The sequence below is a fragment of the Marmota flaviventris genome, chromosome 12, assembly GCF_047511675.1.
Source record: "Marmota flaviventris isolate mMarFla1 chromosome 12, mMarFla1.hap1, whole genome shotgun sequence".
In the NCBI taxonomy this organism is placed as follows: domain Eukaryota; kingdom Metazoa; phylum Chordata; class Mammalia; order Rodentia; family Sciuridae; genus Marmota; species Marmota flaviventris.
The window spans coordinates 107,292,067-107,299,083 of record NC_092509.1 but is presented as its reverse complement, the minus strand read 5'-3'; positions in this window follow the sequence as shown (position 1 = coordinate 107,299,083).

Here is a 7,017-nt window from a genome sequence, read left to right as displayed (position 1 = left end):
TAACAGCCACTCCCTAAACGGCCACTCCTCCCCACCTGAACACATGCCCCTGTTAGACTGACCATCCCCACGTCCTCTGCCCTTCAGGACTGGGACTGGACTAGCTGGGGACGGACTGGGACCATCAACCCCTGAGTGCACTCTGACGGACAGAGAGCCTCGTCTGTGACTGCTGGCTTCTGCCTAGTGCCCAGGAGCCAGCAGCTGGTGCCCAGTCCCTGGGGAGCCAGGGTTTGGAGTGGCACAGGACACAGGGCCGTGGCCTGGATAGAGGTCAGGCTGCCTCTCTTGCCGTGGCACCTGCCGTTGACACCCCGTGACTCTGGTCCAAACACACCTTTGGGGACTGAGATTCACTGGGCACAGGACACTCTAGCTCATCTGAGAAGAGCCCCGTGGACTGCCTAACCTGGGCCAGGCCACTGCGCAGAGCGCCGACACGTGGGTGACGCTGGGCTCAGACATGCCTGAGGGAGCGCCCCAAGCCAGCCAGCCATCGGGACGCGTGCTTCAGCGTGGGCCTGGGGGGGGGCAGCACATTCAGGAGACCCGTCCTTCTGGGGATTGTGCCTCTCACAGAGGCCCAGGAAGGAGGCTGACCAGCCTCAGAACGTCAGCAGCTTGGACTCCATTCTCCTTGAAGACCCAGCCGGCTCAAGCACCATGGGATTACGGAGGCCTTTTACGGGGAAGGAGGAGACAAGGCCTTCTTTTCTCATCGGGTACACTTCGCAGTGATGGATTCCTCCATTTGTCTGTGTAAAGCAGTACTTCCCTAAACTTTCCTAATTAACTGGGAAGACAAGGAAGCTTCCCGTAGTTGTTGGAAGGCGGGTTGTGTGGGGGGGTGGGGTGGGGGGGGTGGGGGGGTCAGGTCTTCACAGTCTTCACGGGCCCTGGACAGAGCTGATCAGTGGCCTCCCGGAGCCTCCCCGCATGTCCCTTAAGCACGTCTCTCAGCCCTACCTTATCACATCAGATCCTTTGGCATGGAATCTGGTGGCCCTGTGAGACCTGGAGTCTGGTGGCCCCGTGAGACCTGGAGTATGGTGGCCCCCTGAGACCTGGAGTCTGGTGGCCCCATGAGACATTTCCCGGAGTGAAAGAGCCTCGATTTTGTGCACAGATTGGCGCCTTTTCCTAGCAAGTTGGGGAGGGTCAGGCACAGAGTGGCTTTTTGGGCGACAACACGCGGCTCATCCACAGTGACCTCCAACTCCATTTCTTGCAGGCGTGGGCCAGATCAGACCTGAGATGAACGGTCACCAGAGCCTCATCAATTTCCTGTGTCTGCACTTGCCACACAAGCCACAAAGCCGTAGTGGTAAGGAGCATTGGCGGAGCGCTTATGACGTGCCGGACACTGTTCTAACTCGTCACATGGCGGGTCCCAGTCGACAGCCCCAGCCTGAGGGAGGGCACATGGGCTGTAAACCGCCCTCTCCATTTCACAGACAGCGACCGAGGTTCAGCCAGGTGAAGCGGTTTTGCATCGCACAGTCAGCTCCTCGGCTGAGGAGGAGGGGCTGGGTGGGTCCCCAAGACCTGGTGGCAGTGGGGTGCCGAGGTGGAGGGCAGGAGCATCCCACCCACTCTGCTTGGAGTCAGCGGCTCATGACAACACAGAGCAGACCGACCGACCCGAGTTGGCTTCTAAATATTCCCAGGGAGTCTGCTCGAGCCACCTCTACACAGACGACGTGACACCTCTGCTGCCCTGAGGTCCACTGAGCCAGGGCCTGTCTCACCAGCCATCAGCAGAGCCATTTGTGGGCACAGCCAGTGCAGGAAGGAAGAAGGGAAACAGGCCCAGGACCTCGAGGGCCCAGCTTGAACTCCGCCTCCTCCAGGAAGCCCTCCCTGGCCTGCTCCTTCCCGGACCACCCCTGTGTACAGGGGGAAGTTTGTCCCGAGTTGGCCAGAGTGCCGCTTCCCCCGCCCCTTCCCCTAGAGTAGGCGTGGGGGAGGAGAGGGGCGGGCCCATGTTTCTGGGCTGAGCTGCTGGGAGGATGGGGGTGGGGGGTGAGGGCAGAATGCACTTCATGAGGATGTGGGAGAACATGCCCAGAACTGGTTCTGCTGGTGACTTCACCAGGTCAGTGCCTCCCAGGAAGAGATGAAGTGCCCCGCTCCCGGCAATTCAGTTAAGGCCCCTTCTCCTTCCCACCTGGGAGAGCAGGGGTCTGGCTTCTCCCCAGCCAGCATGACTTTTTCACACGCGTGGGTGGCCACCAGACCACAGAGGTGGGGACTTGCCTGGGGCGGGGTGCGGAATCCCCAGGGGACAGTTCTGGCCCAGGAGACAGAGAACTAGGCCCGACTAGGAGAGGATGGTCATTCTCTTTCCGCCCCCTCCCTGGAGCCTGGAAGCATCCTCCCGTGTGGAACTGAAGGCTGAGCTGACCACCAGATTCCCGGGCCTAGGGCGCCCCCACAGTGATGTGCCCACTAGAGTGTCCATTGCTGAGGAAGGACCAACCAGGCCATCCTGGCTCATCTTTCCCTTGACCCAGCCCTCCCCAGCACCAGCTGGCCCTCTGCTCAAAGGCCCCCAGGCTGGCTTTTGAGAGATAGGGCAGGGAGGGAGCGGAGGCCTGTGGTAGCCCAGGTGGTCCTGGGCCAGCCTGTCTGCCCAAAGGAAGGCTCTGGGCTCACTTCCCAGGGCGTGGGGGGTTCCTGGTATGGCTGCCACTGGTCCCCATTATCACCGGGTCCCGGGAGCCCACGACGGTTCCTGAATTGCACACTGATCTGAAGTACCCCTAAAATCTCCCACTTCTCAGCTTCCTCTCTCCATCGGCTTCCTTCCTAGCAGCGGAGCCAAATGCCAAGCCCTCCTTGCTACTCTCGCCTGCTCTGTGGGACTCTCCCCAACGACTTCACTGCTTAGCACTTGGTTTGGATATGACCACTGACCCATAAGCGTCTGCTTTCCATCGGGGGTGTCCCCTTAGAGTTTTCCATGCCCAGAGCACCGGGAGCTGCAGAGCTTTGGCCTCTGGGAAGGGCCCTCTAGTTGGTTATGCACTGATCACGATGTTGGTTGAATAACGTCACCCCTCTGCCTCAGTTTCCCTTGGTGATAGAGGTGAACACTCCTATCATTGTGCCTTTCTCTGGTTTTAAGGCAGCGGTTAAAATGCGAGGTTGTGAGTGTGTCTAGATTCACATCCTGGATTTTCCTGGTTTCAAAGATTCTGTCCCCGTGGTCAGATCTTGTGTCTGAACTAGGATCTGCTTTGGACATAGAGAAAGGTGGACTCACTCCAGCAATGGGCTGGGATCTTACTTGCTCCTATGCAGATGAGAACCACTCTGACCAGGCACTGGCCTGGAAATGCTACCCAAACACAGTTCTGCCCAGCGCAGCGCAGGAGCCCTTCCTGGGGGGGGGGCCCTGGGAAAGCCTGTCCCTCAGCCGTCAGTCCCTGTCTCACCCGCCCCTGGGCACTGGTCACGGAGGGCCACTCACCGGCACAGAGTGTCAACAGTGTGGGCCGCATCTTTCCCACCATGGCCTTGCTCCTGCTCTGCCCAGACCCGGCCGGGCCCTGGGAGCACCAAACGAGTCCGGCTGACCAGTGCAGGAACAGCAGCCTTGGCCTGGCCCAGCCCGAGGTCTCTGCTCTTCTCCCTCCTCCTGCCCACCTCTGCCCAGCCTGGCCCCATGCCACGCCCTCAGCTGGATGGGCAGGTGAGCTCACCTGTGGGTTGGGCCATGCTGTAGCTCTCTACCCAAGGGACCCAGCATTCTGCCCTCCCCTCTTCGGAGCCAGTCACCTACCCTGCAGTCTCCCTGTTGAGCAGGTGTCCAAAGTCCTGGCCTTCTCTAAGGTGTGGCCTCTTTGATAACTGACACAAAGCTGTTGCCTGGCAATAAAAGGGGGATGGTCTCCGAGACAGGATTCTGATCTAGTGAAGAAGGGAAACCTGCATTGGCTGAAATACTTCAAGATCCAGTGTGACGGTGCCTGGGCTTCCCTCCTGTTCTAGTATGCTTCCCAGCGCCCAGGACAGCCAGGAAGAAGACGGGGAGTCCCCTCCCTCAGCGCATAATCTAGTCTGGAAAGTCGCAGATAGATGACCTTGGAGATAAGTGACCCCTGGGACTGTCCTGGTTTTTAACCCACAGGCATACTGTCCTGGAAATCCCCTCGGTTACAAGCAAGTTGAGATGCTGACCACCTGCTAGGATGATGGTTGGGAGGAGGGGCAACTGTGTAGGAGCAGCCAGTGGCACAGATTCTTCCACAGATATGTGATAAAAGGTGCACAAACGATGGTGTATCACATCCTCTATTCTGCAGTGAGGTTGGCTTTTTTATTTTTTACTTAACAAAATACCTTAGAGTTTTCTGTATCAGTACATGTAGCATCATCAACTTCTGTTTAATGGGTCATAAAATTCTGCTGTATGAAATTTCCTTTTCTGAATCTGGGTAGTCCATTTCCCCCTATATCTGTTACGTGGTTGATCTCTAGAAGCTCTTTGTGTATTAAGGGAAATGTCTTTTGGGAGTGATAAGTATTGCAGATTCTTTTGCCTATATTTGTTTGTATTATGAATTCAGAATTTCCTACATACATTATTTTATTAATCGTTTTGTGGCTAGTAGGTTTGATTGACATACAAAATTTATTTGATTTATTAAAATTTACTTGAGGGGCTGAGATTGTGGCTCAGTGGCAGAGCACTTGCCTCGCATGTGTGAGGCACTGGGTTCGATTCTCAGCACCACGTATAAATAGATAAATAAATAATGAAAGTACATCAACAACTAAAAAATTTTAAAAATTCAAAAAATCATTTTAAAAAAAATAATAAAATAAAATTTACTTGGTCACCTGACTGGATTTTCTTATTGTAAGTAATAATTTTTCAGACCAAATATTTCATAACACCATTGTCCTAACACACGGTCCTTAGATCGTCACTTCTCTGCTTAGGTCCTCTCACTGACTGCAGAACCTAACAAGTGAACCCAGCTCTTTTGTTGGCTGTTAAGTTGTTCTAGCATTTGTTCTTCTAAAAATCCTCTTCCAGACTATATTACTTTTGCTTTGAGCAAGTAAGACATCCCACCCAGAACTCAGACTTCCTGGGGCAGAACTCGGTCCACACGTCCCTGTGTACTTCCTCCCCTACCCGTCAGCCGTGGTGACTTCACCTGTCTTAAAAAGCCAGCTCGTGGGTTGCCCCTTCTCCTAGGACCCCTTTGCTGCCTTCCCCGGCCTTCGAACTCGCCTAACTCTGGGTCTCTTCTGGGGCCCTAACTGCACTCTGCCTTGTGCTTGAGTTATTGGGGGTCTGTGGTCACTCCTCCTAATAAACCGGGAGCTCACTCACTCATTTGGCCAGTTTCTAATGGTGCTGTTCCATCCAGAGAGGAAGAACGGCCGCTTCAAGCCGTGTGCCTCGCTGACTGTGGCCAAGTGCCATGGCTGATTCACAGCAGGAAACTAGCGAGTGTCTCAACGGACAGAAAAATAGATGGACGGATGATGGGGTAACTAGAGAATGTGTGGGGAAGGGGGAGAACCCTGGCTCTGGGCTCTGATCCTAGTGATGGGGGCGGTAGAAGGTGGGTTATGAGCTCATTCGACGTTTATGAAGCCCACGCAATTTTTAATCACCCAAAGTTGACAACTGGCCTCCTCCGGGGGCTGGAGTGAGGGCAGGGTGTGGAGGAGCACAACTGCCACCTCTGTGGAAGGCGGCCGTCCCCGCCGCAGGCAAGGGCCCCTTCAGCCGCAGTGTGCTGCTCACCCTACCTTCCTGCTGCTCTCTCAGATGCCGCGGGGCTGAACTAAGGCTCTTCTAGGTCTGATGATTCCGACCGTCTGGGGAAGGACTCTGATGGACAGGCCCAGGCAGGAGGGCCTGGAGAGGGCCCAGAGGAGGCTGCCTCCCGAGGCCTCTCTGTCCACAGTGAGGGTCCTCCCACTCCACAGCTGAAGGCCGCTGTCTGGGGGCTCAGCCAGGAGGTAAAGGGTTAAGCAGGCCTCTTCTGGGGACTGGCCCCAGCCTGCATTCCTTCCTCACAGAGACCTGCCAGTCCGGGGCCAGAGGCTAAATTTAGAGGGTGGCTAAGGTTTCCTCCTAACAGCTGTCTTGCTCCTCAGAGAAGTCGCCCAAGAGAGGAGAGAGCTTGGTCTCTCTTACTGGACGCTGTTTTTGGCCATTCCATCTGGGTCCTCGGCCCTTGGTGTGGACACGCAGGCCGGCTGGTGGTAAGTGCTCTTCCCTGGTTTTGCCCTGATGAACCTGGCTCAACAAGGGGGCAGCAGCTCTGCCCACACGTCGGGGGCCAGCCGCCATGTTGGGACCACCTTCTGTGGAATGGCCCCTCAGCCAAGGCCCAGACTCCTGCGGCCTTAGAAGGCTCCCTGGTGGAGGCTGGTCCTGCCTCTCCCCAAGCAGGCAACAGGTGTGTGCGCCAGCCTGTGTGTGTGTGTGTGTGTGAGTGTGTGTGTGTGAGTGTGTGTGTGAGTGTGGTGTGTGTGTGTGAGTGTGGTGTGTGTGTGTATGTGTGAATGTGTATGAGTGTGTGTGTGAGCGTGTGTGTGTGTGTGAGTGTGGTGTGTGTGTAAGTGTGAGTGTGGTGTGTGTGTGAGTGTGGTGTGTGTGTGTGAGTGTGTGTGTGTGTGTGAGTGTGGTGTGTGTGTGTATGTGTGAATGTGTATGAGTGTGTGTGTGTGTGGAGGGGCTGGTGCCATGGCACACGCGGAGCACCCTACCATTCAACAGAACGTCTCGTCTGGGGATTTGACTGTCCTTGGGCCCGCGTGGCTACAGTTACGGTGGAGTCGGTTCCCCTCACTGCCCCGGCTGGTCCTGTGGAAGGGGCCCAGTCCGCCCTTCTTCAGCACCAGGTCTGCAGGTGGCTGTGAAACAGCCCGGGCACTCTCTGGAGACCTGATGGAGTTGTCCACGCCGGCTTTACGCCCTGGGTATCAGCAGGCAGTGACCTTCCATTCCCAGTTCCACCAAGGTGACATTTCTGGCACTCCCCCCCC